Source organism: Chanos chanos, chromosome 12 (genome assembly GCF_902362185.1).
Source record: "Chanos chanos chromosome 12, fChaCha1.1, whole genome shotgun sequence".
Lineage (NCBI taxonomy): Eukaryota > Metazoa > Chordata > Actinopteri > Gonorynchiformes > Chanidae > Chanos > Chanos chanos.
Window position 1 is genome coordinate 10174912 of NC_044506.1, and position 14539 is coordinate 10189450.

A 14539-nucleotide genomic window follows, 5' to 3' on the forward strand; every position below is an offset into this window, starting at 1 on the left:
GACTTCAGCCATAAACTTGTCCCTGCTGTTCTCTTAGGCAAACTGCGTGGAAAAGATGACAGTAAGCATGACTGTGCTTGCACTTTAAGATTGCTGTTATGTGGCACACCTACCACTAAGATGGACATTTGACATGCCTTAGTAAAAGAGGAGTGTACTATACTGTAAATATGACATGCAGCCACACCAAATGCCTGGGTGTGGTGAAAAGGGGGAGAAAAGAAGGAGAGAGAGCGAGTAAGAGAGAGAGAGAGAGAGAGAGAGAGAGAGAGAGAGAAAGAGAGAGAGAAACAAGCACAGACAAGTCAATCCGACAGAATTACGTACAAGTTCAAATGTAAGGAGCATAGTATTCCATCTCTGAGAAAAGGTGAACTCTTACTTCTCTTCCAGATAAGAGATCAATGGCACATCCACCTCCAGGCTTTTGCTTAAGGAACCATCTGTGTGCTCTCACAGCAAGCACTGAATAGACTCTTTACATTGGTTCTCCCAGCAAACACGACACAAGCTTCACAATTTCAAACACCGTGCAGGTGTGTATATGTGTGTGTGAGAGAGAGGAGACACAGAGAGAGAGAGAGAGAGAGAGAGAGAGAGAGAGAGAGAGAGAGAGAGAGAGAGAGAGAGAGAGAGAACTGAGGTCAGTACTCTTTTATCCAGGTGACTCAGTGACCTCTCTTCCTTTGAATAAAACCCTCTGCAGTAAGAAAGGGAGGGCGTCAGTGCAGAGCAGAGCACATCTGTCTGCAAGGCCATGTCTAAATGTACATAAGCAGACAGCATGAAAGGCCTCACGGATAATGAGGCACTAAACAAACATTTAAACGGTTGTTCTTTATTACATGTCTTTCCACTCATGCTAAAAACTTCACTGACAAAGTTGCCATGATCATATCGGTACCATATATAATCCGATGTGTTGTAGAATTTGTTATTACATTATTCAGTTCTTTAAAGTAATTGATTTGCAAGTGTTTGGAGATTCCAGCTTAAACATTTAGTCACTGATGTGGTTTACACACTCAAGTACATTTGATTAATGGGACAGGAATGGTGTTTTGCTTGAGGTCAACATGTGCGTATGTGAGCAGTATATGCTGTCTCCATAGCAACTCTAGCATAAACACATTTGGAAAGTCCCCGTCTAACTAAAGACTAAAAGGGCTGACCACTATGCCTGTGTGTGAATATTTATGAATATGCCTATGTGTATATATGTATGTGTGAGTGTATGAATTGAAAGAGTTTAGTCAATGTTAAGTCAAACCCCATGATGAGGTTTTTGAATAAAGGGTATTATAGTCTCGCACTGAAACTATTACAAACTGAACCAGCAATACTGCATGTGGAGACTAGATGTTTTTAAGTAAATGTGACAACCATCAAGACTGCATGACTTACACTAAAAATGTCCTGAAAATGAATTAAATTTCTCAAGTTAAATTGAATGTTCTTTAACTGAACCAGCAGCAGAGATAATCCAATTGGTTTCATAAGGTTGTTTACAGAGGGGAAAACTACAGCTTTATAGATGTAACTCATTGTCACTCTCAGCGTGAACTGTAAACTATTTGTTGCCAAACTTATTCATGATTGAGCAGAATATAATTTATCTATGTGAACAATTAAGGTACATATTTTCTTAGATAAATACATATACAAGTTGACACACATTGTGTCTGAAAGTACACCAATAAAGGTATTTTTGTCTTTAATTGAGCCCAAAGTGCGTCATCACATCTTGGCACAAATCACAGTGTGAAAAAAAAACATGGTCAGTGTCTCTAAGTACCATTTCAGGCATTTCAAAAAGAGAGAAGTCAGTAAAACCTTCATATCCAGAGGGTTATTCTGTCTGAAATTCGTTTTTTGTAGACTTAATGTAGAACTGTGGGAATTTTTATCAAGCTCCCTCAACTCTCCCTCTGGAGCTGAGACTCCTACCTAATACAGAGTTGGTGTTCTGTCATTTTCTGCTTCCCTATCAGATTTTGCTACCAACGTACTAAACTTAACCGTAACCCTAACCCCACCCCTCAAGCCCTAACCCCAACCTTCCTAATATACGCATGCGTGCGCATGGGCATAAACACTAGGTAATATTTTCTGATGGGTTGGATAGATTGTCAGAACACTGGCCAACTGCTCCATATTTGGATTACACATTCAAACAGTCACACACTTACACGCGCCCACATACACGCATATCCACACACGCACATACACACGCGCAGACACACACACACTCACACATTCACACGCGCACACACACACACGCACACACACACTTACGGGAGGTGGGGGCATAGAGCGATAGAGCTATTAGCTCCGCTGCAGCAGACATCATTGTACTAGTAGAGGGGAGACGATTCCACCGTTAGTGCAGGAGCAGGGAGTCCTGGCAACAAGGAGAGGCACACACTTCATAGCCCATTACACCGTACAGTAAGTCAGTTCATTGTCAAATTCAGTGTCATACTACAGTCTGTTAGGTGTCAGTTGTCCTGGCCGCCGGTTGCAAGAAAATGGCTGGAATTAAAGGACACGAAGAATGAAAAGCCGTCGTTAATTTAAAAAGCTTTGAAAATGTTTACTTTATGATTAGAACTACATGTAACACTCTGGTTGTGTTCTGTTGAGTTAGACATTTATCTAAGTACACTTGTCATTTCAAACAAAACTATAAAACTATTAATGAAGTGGGAAATGTCAGAGCGCTGTTCAGAGGGATTTGAAACCGAGCAGGGAGCATTACTGCCGGGGCTAACGTAGGGCAACAGCGCTTCTAAACTGCGCCACTCCACCTCCTCTGACTACGAGACTACTTACTTCCTCGTAACTGCAATTTTCATAGTAGTGTAGTACGCTATCGTCACTACTACAAAAGCTCCTCGGTCTTTAGACCTGGTTAAGTGCATTTTCGCTTAGTCAACACTCTGCTGTTGATCAAGCAACATAGCAGTTTTGATGGTAAAATAGATTCGCGGAAGTGTATCTTTACGCGATAAATGATGTAGATTTTCGTTAACCAACACATTTAAACCACTTCGTCCTGGGGAGCATAGGTGCAAACTGCATGATTTGGCTCATTGTAAGTTGATTTATTTACTTTGGAGAGAAACGAAAGCTTACAGTAAATGCAGAACCCGGCTACAATCAGACAGATTCATTGACGCTGTGTGTAAAGGACATTGCCTCTGTGCAGCCAGTGATTGCTCGACTACCCGTGATGTCATTCAGCCTCAGCTCTGCTGGTTATATAATGGGCTGTTGGGATCCCTGCTATTGCTGGCTATTTTTACTTTGTTTACGGTCTGATATTGCTGAATTTATAACGCAACTTATGAGACAAAGTACGAAAAAGCAGGCGACAGTTAAGGTCTCACCATGTAAAGTGGTTTATGAGTCATGTTACTATTGATGTGTTACTCCGGAAGGCTTGCAAATTTGGCTAAATTAGAAACATTTACCAAAAACTCATTGCCGTTGTTTGTAAACTATATGTAAATCGGGCATATGAATCTCGACCAGAGAGAAGCTAAAAGGTGCACCTTCTGCTGAGATGCCTGAACCCTGCTTAGGCATACACCAACTAAATCTGTAAATGACACTGTATTGATATTAACCTCTTATAGGAAATAATCCATTAAATTTAAAAATGAGTGTTTTTTTTGGAAGGTTTTAGACGGAAAAATGATTGGTAAATGGCGATATGTGAAAATCGCTGCCACAGTTCCAGTAGACGGGCTTCAACTTGTTAACTATTCTCAAACTCCCATAAGACTAGCTTACTTGGCGTTTGATGCATTCTCACTTTGAAACGGAATAAAGGCGTCATTTTTGAATGTCAGCTACGTCGTTGTTATAACTGGCATATTACATTATTTACATTCTGCGCATTGGCATTTGTGATATCACAGTGGTTAATGATTAGTGGGATATTAGGCGAACACTTATTCATTGTTGATTTCTACGTGCAAACTCTTTTCTACATAAAACGCTGGTTTATTCATCACTATAAAAATATCTCAAGTGTCATTGCTTGTGCATTGTGCATGCAATCAGCAGTCCCGTAATGCTCATGAAAGGAGACTGGAATGTACCTCTAAAGCCCCCCAGTTCTGCCATAGTGAAAAAACTACAGTTAACATACTATAGCATACAGTTATAAAGGATTAAATTGCCCTGTTGAGTTTGTGTTCTCTTTGGTTTAATGATGTTTCCTGTGGTAGCTTGACTGCTTTGGCAAGAACCTGCTCTGCTTTATCCTCTGGGTTGAACTCTGTGTGTGTGTGTGTGTGTGTGTGTGTGCCCAATGGCTCAGCACTGTTTTAGGGATAGACTGTTACTGTAGCCTTCCTATCATCCTTTATTTTTTTTCGTCCTCAGAAACATATACCTTTAAATGCTAATGAGTTGTAATTAAGACACAAAGTGCAGCCTAATCACGAGTACTCTTGTGCGTCAGCTCGTTTGTCTGAATCACACACACCTGTCGTTGTTTCTAAAAAGCTCTGACGTGTGTGTTTTTTCTCATGTTTTTTTTTTTTCCCCCTTGTATGATTTTTGCTCCTCCATCATTAAAATTACACCAGTGACAAAGTGAGTGTAGTCTGTTGTACCTGGCAGCGTGACTGACTGACGGGTCCATTTTAGGTTAGCACTTACGCTTGAGTGCAAGTGAAGGGAAATGTGTTGGGACACACCTCCACCTGCAGACACTGCTTACATAATTCCGCAATGATTGATAGGGAGAGATTCAGCCAATGGGCAAGCGAAGCCAGCCTGACCAGAAATTTGTTTACATATAGGGAGGGTGGGACAAGTGACAACCTGGTTTCTGCCTCTTCCAGGGAACACAGTGTAAAGTTAGGCCTATCCAGACAAGCTCTTCAGCACACACTCCCTCAGTGGTATGCATGTAAAAGAGGAGCAGCCAAGCTGCATTGTTGGACTTCTGAAGAACTTAATCAGTCCCGTAGTATTTAATCGCCTCTTTTCCACTTTCCCCACCCCTCGATTTTTCTTAACCTCTCTCTCCACATAGTGTGACACCCCCCCCCCCCCCCCCCACCACCACCACCACCGCTCCCTCTCTCCCTCCCTCCCTCTCTCTCTCCTGCGGAAACTGCATTTCCCTACGGAGAGACAGCCACTGGACAGTCTTCAGCCCTCCTTGTTGGAGGTCATCCGCTCTGCTACTATATCAAAGAGCAACAGGCCGCGGCATTGGGCCTCACAGTAAAGGGAGTGCACGGGAGGAGAGGAGAGGAGAGAGGGAGGAAAAGGGGGGGGGGGGGAATGAAATGTGTAATGCAGTTACCAGACCTTCCTTACAACCCGTTCTTTCATCTCGCTTCCTATTCATTTACTCCTGCATCATACATAGCCTGAACTTGCTTTTATAACACACAAATAGATAGCTTTTTTATATATATATATATATATATATATATATCGAGATAAAAAACATTCCTGTCTCTCTCTCTCTGGAGAGAGTGGATGTTAGCACGCGGGCACCTCTTTCTTGAAGTTCCCAGTGCATGCATTAGTCTAAGACCTGAATTTTGGCTCTTGTTTTTTTTTTTGCCAAATCCAACTCTGCCACAAAAAAACGAACCATCTGACTGTGACCTCCACTAATTCAATCATTTATCGTTATTGTGTTACAGTATCACTAATAGTCCCTCAGATAAATTTTCATTTTCTGCGTTTTCACTAAAAAAAAAAATCTGCAGGAATGCATGAATGCATAAAGGAACTAATAGTGAATTAATAAAACATAACACTTATATAAATGAATCATGCACAAGCCAATGAAGCTATGCCTTGGAAAGTCGTAATGTAATCATTTGGGGTTGAGATACTTCCTAGGCTTTCAAGAGTGCCCAGCAAATAGCTGGGCTGATGTCTTTTAATATATAGACAGCGTGTTAAGGTGCTTCAGCCTTGCACTTGACTGATATGACGGGAGATGGCACAGATGGATTGGCTTCAAATGTGGACAGAATCGATGGCTTAAATCCTGAATGGCTTGGTATGAATGAAAGAGCAGGCTGTCTGTTAGTGCAGTAGATCAATGTCCCTTGTATGCTTTGCTGACCTCCTCAGGGAGTGTATATTGGTACACTGGTCAGTCCCTCTGGGTATGTCCTAACAGCAGGATCTAGGCTCTGAGCTACTCTTCATGCACTAGACCCAGCCAAAAGCCCAGCGCGGTAGTGTCTAGTACATCAAATGTGGGCAAAACCACTGTCTTTTTACTAGACGATAAATGTCATAGTGAAAAAGTTTTTGAAACAAGCACTTCTTTGTGATGCCTCAGAAACTGCTTCTTTGACTAAATGTTCGAAATGTCTGGTACTTGCAGCTTCACCCACGCGTTGTAAACTGTGCCATCTATAATCTGGTAATAGATATTTGTGTTGAAGATAATCGGTACACGGTTTGAAAAAGCAATATAAGTAAGGGTTTAGATACGATCTTCAGGTCAAATATTTAGAATCTGTTTAAAAAAGAAAGGCGTGTGTGTGTGTTCAGTCAGACCTGATTGTAGTGCTAATCTATATTTTTTCTTCTTTTCATACCAGCAGTTGCCCTTGATTTATATTTGATAATGTTCTCTCTGTAGTTTGGCGTGCTAAGGAAGGCTCACAGCAATGGAAGATGTATAATGAGGAACTTCATGGAAAAACATGACTAAAAACACCCAGCTATTTTTAGCTGACTTACCATCACTGTCTCGTTTCAGTTGCTCATTCTTATGATTTTCGCAGTATTCAAATATGACCAAAGAGCCATCTTTTCAACATTCACTTCCTCCTTTACCAACGATTCAACAAAAAACAAAAGAAAACATTTACAAGCAACCTACAAATCCTAAAGAACTACTTAAAAAATATTGAGTTAAAGAAGAGGAACAGAGTCTTGCTCAGTGAAGAAGAAAGTACGGTAGACAAGAGTTTGTGCAACTTTTTAGTCGACTGGCATTTCACAGCACAGGCCCCCTTAGGAGGAAACCTATGAGTAAGGACAATTAGTATGGAGCCACTGTGTGTCGTCATTCCAGACGCAGTCAGCAGATAAGCTGGACCACCAAAGAGCAAGACCTCTAATGGACCATCCCTCCAACCCCCCCCCCCCCCCCCCCCCCCCCCCCCCCCCCCCGCCCCGCCCGCCCCTTTTCCTGCCCACTGTACGGATTAGATACGAGTGGTGGTCAAGGCGGGATTAAAGGGTTTTACTTCCCAGTAAGTGACAGGCGGCTTATGAAACCGTAACAACCATAACGCGATAGTTTGTTGTAGGAGAGCTACAGAGGAACGGCTGCTTGTGGACAGGAATGCACGCTATCTGGGATTGGTCCTCAGAGAATACTTAGTCAGGGACAGGAAGATGACTGGAACCCAGCGTGCATCTAGCCAGTGTGGGAAGGCATGGAGGGGTGGTGGCTATGCCAAGTAGAATGAGCCATGCAACGGGTATCAACAATGAATCCGTCTAGCACAAATGAGGATATGCAACTGGAGAGGAATTCAATAACAGGAAAAGACCACTGATACAAACAATCTGTGGAATACCAAAACCCACCCTTTACCACTGTTATTTTTGGCATGCCATGGTCTTCCCCTATTATGCATGCTTTATTATTTCTGTGACACACAGATGAGGTTCACTTTTGTTAGATTGTGGATATCCTACACGACTCCCACCAGCATTGCTTAACATGTTTAGACACTGCCACAAACCGCTTTTAACACAGCTACTGTATGCTGAGGTGTTTCTGAGGACTTTTTGGGCCTGCTGTGAATAGACTGCACTGTAGTTTTGACAATAAGAGAACGCACTGGAGAAATGACAGACTGATTGAAAGTAAAATGTTGCTTCCACAGATTAGGCTGCAGTTAAAAGTCTGTCCCATTTCTGTCCTGTTTCCTCTCTTAAGTGATGTCATTTGAGCCATGGAAGAATGCCAGTATTTACAGAGAGAGGGAGAGAGAGAGAAAATCTTGCTTCCTCTCCATCCAGCCATACTTCATCTCGCTGTTTTCGGAGAGCATCGGTGGGGAAGATGCCAGACATGCATTCCTCAGCCTCACATCTCTGCTGAGTTTTTTTTCCTTTTTCCATCACTCTCTCCAAAAATTATACGCTGTTCAGCCAAAGGTAGTTTAAACATAGATTAAACAGAAACTCGTGCATTCGTTCATCCAGGGCCCCGTGTTGAGATCATTCATTTTAAATAGCATTCTCCACTAGCTCAAAAACATCACAGATATCAGTTATTTTTTCATCTGACTTGTGCTCGCTCGGCGAATGACCCTTGCATCACACACTGACCAGTCGGCGCAAGCTTTAGATGTTAGAGAGGGTAAAGAGTTCAGCTCGACAGCTAGAAACCTAATATTGAGTGAATTGGGAAGGGCGCGTAGGTGAGACGGGTGCTGAGCCAGTTTGAATGGACTAATGTGGAGCAGACTGAAAAAACCTGAAAAGAAGCTGAAGACCTCTGGTCTGGAGGTCACAGTGCTTTGCAGCCTCCAGCATCTCTGAACGGAGAGCTCCACCAACATGTAACCATGGCTGCACGAACAAACTCAGACTTTGTCTGTATGAGGAGGGGAGGATAAGGTGCCTGTAGGAGAAGAGTGGAGATGTAGATTTAGATCCAGATCAGTAGGACCAGGCTTCAGATGTGCAGGGCTCCTCTACGGTCACATACGTGCCCCAGTGGTAAATTGACAGCTTAGAGCATGATGTACAGTAGCTGTATTAAAGACCTCTCTTAGTGGTTTTATGTCTAGCGTTTAAAAAAGAAAAAAAAAAACGTGTTTCAAGAGAGATCGCTCGAAGAGATCACCCATCCTGAATTGTGAGGTCGCCCGAAATAATTTTGGCGCGAAAAAAAAAAAAAGAAGAAGAAGAATCTTTGGCGTTCAACATGTGTCACACTTCACCTGTAGAGTCCAACTGTAAGAATATTGAGATAAGTGTGTATGTAAAAATGACGGGGCCTAATTTGTCACTGTGTGGTGATGCTTCTTCTCCTGATGTCCTCTGTAGTTCAAGCATCATGGAAATCCATATTGAGTGTAGTAAATTAAAATCAATGAGCTTTGGCTGTCGTTATGGCTTGATTTGGAAAATCTTGTTCGACATAAGTGGGACCGGAGTGTTGGGAGGGAACGTGCGGTAGCCCATGCGCTCGTTCTAATGGACGAGAGAACAAAGCCCTCTCATTGGTGCGAAGGGATTGTTGTGTTTCATAATTAATTCCGTTCTTTTCTCGTGAAGCCGAAAACAGACCCAGGACAGACATCTCTGTCATGGCCCCTTATGTTTTTCATATGCTATTCCAGATTGGCGCGTATTTGTCCTCCGCTTTTGGAGAATAGAACAAGAACCAATAGAACAAGAACCAACAACCCTTGATAAAGTATATAGAACTAGGCTACCTCTTCGCTCCTTCTTGTCAGCGAATGCAGATAAGTGTGTTTGACAGTCACAAACAAGCAAACAGCATCTCTTCATTCACTTATAAAAAACACCTGTTACTGTCTCATAACTGACTGCTAACAGAGCACATTGTTGTCTGCTTTGCGGTCAGGTTTCTCTCTCTCAGTCAGGCTTCGGGTGCTACATTAAATGGAGGCGTGTCTGCTAATGCTACATGACATATTATTGTTACACCTCAGCTAAAGAGATGCCCACTTCCTCTTCCTCCCCTCCCCTCCCCTCCAGAATGGGTCTCACATTAACACAGAGGTATTAGACACAGCATAGACATGTATCACGTGCCCTTTAACAAAAAAAAAAAAAAAAAGCCCTCAATAGATTTAGCCTTGCTTGTCATTCTACTGTTACTACAATTAACCAGATTTTTGTATGGCTCATGTGGCTGTGTGGCTTATTAAATGTGTAACAGCCTGACCGAGTGAGAAATACAAGTGGAGCTCAACCGTGGCTGGATGGACAGCAGCCTCCTGGACACTGGGCCCTGACCAAGCGGTGGAGTCTGACAATGACCCCACTCCAGCTGATACTGGCTGACAAGAAACGACCTTGTGTCCCAGCTTGCCTGTTCTTTTCTGGGTAACGCAGGATCAATGTGACACAGAGCACAGCTGGAGAGGACACCAGTTGCTCCCAGAAAGTGAGTGTTACTTAGCAGGAGGGGGTAAGAAACATGCACTGTTTGGAACGTTGGAAGATTCCTGCGGTCACGTGCGATCCAGACCGCCGTGCCCCCTCCCCCCTTCAGATGACATCAGAGCAGGGATGCCAGAGAAGTCTGGAACCCCTCCTTTTCCTCTGGGAGAAATTATTTGACTTGATTGCTAACATTCCCAGAAATTCATTTAGTGGGAGCAGTTTTGACTGGACGAACGCAGTGGTCATATATAAGTGACTCCCTGGCTTTTACTCTCAGTAATTAGCAGCTGGGACCGCACCAGTGGAGATCAGCTGTGTGACATAGATTTGCAAGGCATTTCTTCACTGTTACCATGACACATAAACAAAAAAACAAAAAAAACAAAAAAACGATGGTTTTGCAGATTTTTTGTGACAGAAAGTCCCTAAAAAGAACATAACAAGCTAACCCTTCTACAGATTTGCCATCTTTCTGCTTTCACATTTCCGTTTCCTTAAGTGAAAGCCCTTTAAGCTGATCAAAAATAGGTCATAAATGTTTTTTTTTTAATTTTTTTCCCCCTCTGCGTGATTCTGGGTGCCGATCCTTATTAAGTGAATTACGTGATTCTAGGCCTTTCACGTACCACTTAAAAGTTGCTGGATTAACAAATTTTGTTGAAGGTCCTGTGAGTATGCTCAGAGTTTTATGTTTGTTTGCCAAGTGCAGCACATGACTCGACCATCAATAGTAACATTTCACAATCCCTGCGGTTTCAGATTAGGGATTTCTTGCTCGTTATTGTTGCTTGTTATTGTTGTTGTTGTTGATTTCTAATCTTCTAAGGATGGATTTTTTATAATGCCGTGTAAAGGGCGTTATGCTTTACTATAAATTCTCTCTTTTGCCCTCTGTTTAGATATGATATTGAAAAATGCACTTATATATAATATATTCCTGGTGTTGTTTATGAATTGAAGCCTTGAATAGGCTATGTCTCTAGTGCCCTTATCAAAAAGAGAAGGTTGCCTGCAACATTTCTGTGAACTATTTGGGAGTACTGTGTCCAAGTTACACTGTCCAATTTTTTTTTTTGTCTTTGCTTTGAAATGCTTGCAAATGAGGGACTCTCTCCAAGTTGCTCTGGGATTGGCTAATCCTGTACTACAAGATAAGAAGACATGATAGTGGCGTCACAGAAATGAAAATGCAACCAGTCCTTTTCTCATGCAGTCTTTTTTTTTTTTTTTATGGCCCGGATTATTTTTAATTGCTTGACTTTCATTTTCACATCCTGTTAATCTGGGTGAGAATTATGACACAAGTCAGACGGTGAGAAGACATGCTCTTACCTTACGCTAATCGCAAGTCATTCGATAGTAAAGTCCTTTGAATGAAAGAAAGAGGGGGGAGAAAAAATATGAGTGACAGTGTTTGATTTTACATTATGCTTAAGGACACGGCTGTTACCATAGTCACATCCTGTGAAAGCAGACAACAATCCTCTCATAGTTAATTAAAGTACTCCAGATCTTTTCCTCAATTACGTATCACTTAGCCTGCAGCACCACTGTGGCTGTGTGAAGCTGATTGGGGCTCTCCCCCTGGTAATGCTGCTTTTGAGAGGATTTTAATAAGTGAACGGTGCTGAGAGTGAAACGGGTAGAGGAGGGGTCCGGAGTGTATGTGGGTGGGTGCGGAGGATAGAAAGGCGACAGCGGTGGTTCGGGGCGGGAGAGAGGGTAGGGTGGGGAGGGGGGTGGGGGGGGGGGGGTGTCCCAGTATTTACCACTGCAGTCCTTTTCATTTTTTTTTTTTTTTTTTATCCTTTCCTGTCCCACTTTCAGTCTTTCATCTTTAGAATGACAGCAAGTGGGTGTGTACGTGAATGTGCGTTTGTTTATACGCTGATCCGTGGTGTTTATTTTACTTTTGTTTGTTTAATTATGTTTACACTGCATTTGTGTATATTTGCGAGAGCATTCATGTGAGTGTGTGTGTGTCCACATTCAAGTGAATGCTTTTTTTGTGTGAGTGTGTATGCATATGTCTCAATACACAGAGTGTGCAGCAGTGAGAGCTTCAGGCAGAGTCGCTAGCTTAAGCTGATGTGGTGCATGGAAAATAGTGAGGTTGTCAATGAAACCCAAGCTGTTGCCACAGTTACACTTATCTGGGTTGAGGTGGGGCCTCCTAGAGAAGAGGCTGACACCCCTGATCCTGTGTCGCGGGGGTAGAGTTTGACGTCCGCACCCTGTCGGGGTCAAAGTTTAGTGACACGGCTCATGTTTTGTGCTGATTGCCTTCAGAACTAAACTGCACCAGCTCTTTTCAGGTTTTTTCTGAAACCCTACCACAGACAGACACACACACACACACACACACACACACACCTCTTCAAGCTGTGAACAGTGGCTATGCTGTTGTTGTTCTCAGAGAGCCAGCTTTCCCCTCGGGGACTTGGGAAAGTTTTCAGACCCTGACATTTTGGCTGGCCTCCAGATAGCCTCACATCTCAGCAGATATCATTAAGCTCAGTGTGCATTAAGTAACGGCTACGTCGAGCGGCGAAGAATGCAAACAGCCTTGCTGTGTGTGTGTGTGTGTGTGTGTGTGTATGTATGTGTGTGCGTGTGCGTGTGTGTGCGCGTATGTGTGAGTATGTGTGAGCGTGTGCATGTGCCGCCTCTGTCTCCTCAACCTTCATTACATAAGCAGGGTGGTCACCCCGCAGGCCTCTGGGGAGTGGAGACAAAGACAGGAGAGCTCTGAGTGTGCCTGACATGTCTCATATAGCACACACAGGTGGGCACAGACACCTAAGGACACGCGTCTTTGGAACAGCTCTCCTTTTTCAGTATAACTTTGACTTACTTTCTTTGCATCACACTTTTTGCACGCAGTTATAGGGTTTTTTTTGTACACGTTTTCCTCGGCCCCAAAAAACCCTTCAAATCAAGTACAGATGGAAAGAACCCAGACAAATCAACTGTAAAGAGAACAGAAAGAAGATTTGTTGTGGAAAGAAAAAGACGTAGTACCTCATCTACTTCGGTCTCAGTTATCACAGTCATAATAGACAATGTGTTTTGGCCTCCTGATAAAAATCACAAGGTGTATCACATGAAGTGCACATGCAGGTTATTTTAGCCTTTTTTTCTTTGAAAAGTAGATCAGTGCACTGTAAAAATGGGTTATGCTGCAAAAAAAAAAAAAAATTCATCACATCATGCGTTGTTGTTTCCTAAAAGTAGTTGTCGTGAACTTCTCGTGAGGTCACTTCCATCTTTTTCCGTGTCTGCGTACTGAGAATCAAAGATTTTGGACCTGGGAACATTATTCCTGTGTGTGCTGGATCTTCCCAACCAATCCCTTCTCTGTTTCTGCTTCAGTTTTGCAATGCCTTGTTGAACGAGTGATGTAGGCTTTTAGCTGTGCCCCGCAGAAAGAGAGCGTTGACCCTTTTGGCATTGTCACGAGAGGTGGTGTTTTTTGTGTGTGTGTGTGTGTGAAAGAAAAACAGATAATTCTTGTGAAAAACTTTTAGGAATTCTCAAGCCATCCTGCCACTGATGTTTTCATTGCAAAAACGTAAGTGTCTTTAAGAAAACAAACCTGACCAAATCTGAGTACTGGGAAGCCTTTGGGGAGGGGGGGGGGGGGGGGGTGGCAATGGATATGTTAGCTTAAGCCCTATAGACTCCCTACTCACTGTTTTCTCTGCTTTTGGCTGTTTGTGAGTGGCCAGCATTCAGACTGATTGAGTGCAGTTAGGCGCTGCAGAAATAACAACAACCAGTGTGTTCTGTGGTGTCTCACTTGACTCACTGGACTCCACTGTTAGAGAAAGACAGAGAACGTGTGTATGAATGCTAAAGAGAAAAAATGATGGAAATGAGTGTATTATTATAATATTATTTTTATCTTTGTTATTATATTATTATTATGTAATATTATATTATTATATTATTATATTAGTGAGAGAGAAAGGGAGAGAGAGAGAGAGAGAGAGAGAGAGAGAGAGAGAGAGAACACGCAGTAGATAGAGAAAATGTTTTTTGGGAAGTGTGTATTTTCTGTGCTAATACCTCGTAGAATACCCTAATCCCTGCATTATATCTGATGTGGATTTAGGTGCGGGATTAACCTCATGTGAAAACGCAGGGCTTGTTTGCTTCCTTGAGCGGCAGTCAGGGGCCCAGACTCTGATAAGCCGAGAAAAGGAGCTCTGAAGCCTGAACGGCACTGAGATGACCCGGAGCCTGCCTGCCTGCCTTAAGAAAGCCATGGGGCAGGGAGCCAGAGCACACACACACACACACAGGGAACATGCACACTGGGAGACCAGCTCCGTCATACACGCAGCGCCGTTGAACAAACTCACATCTCCACGGCATCTTACTT

At 42.9% G+C, this 14539-nt stretch overlaps 1 protein-coding gene across 2 annotated transcripts in view; it reads left to right on the forward strand.

The window, feature by feature from the left end:
• Positions 1 to 2330: 2330 nt before the first annotated feature.
• The window catches only part of atxn1a (ataxin 1a), a 68665-nt gene continuing 56456 nt past the window's right edge, over positions 2331 to 14539 (forward strand). Inside the window, exon 1 of one of the 2 annotated variants that reach the window (XM_030789503.1) lies at positions 2331 to 2448. The gene's annotated coding sequence lies outside the window, so the exon portion shown is untranslated. Of the gene's footprint in view, positions 2449 to 3017; positions 3095 to 14539 lie in introns of those variants that run through there. The other variant, XM_030789504.1, reaches the window with a different exon arrangement.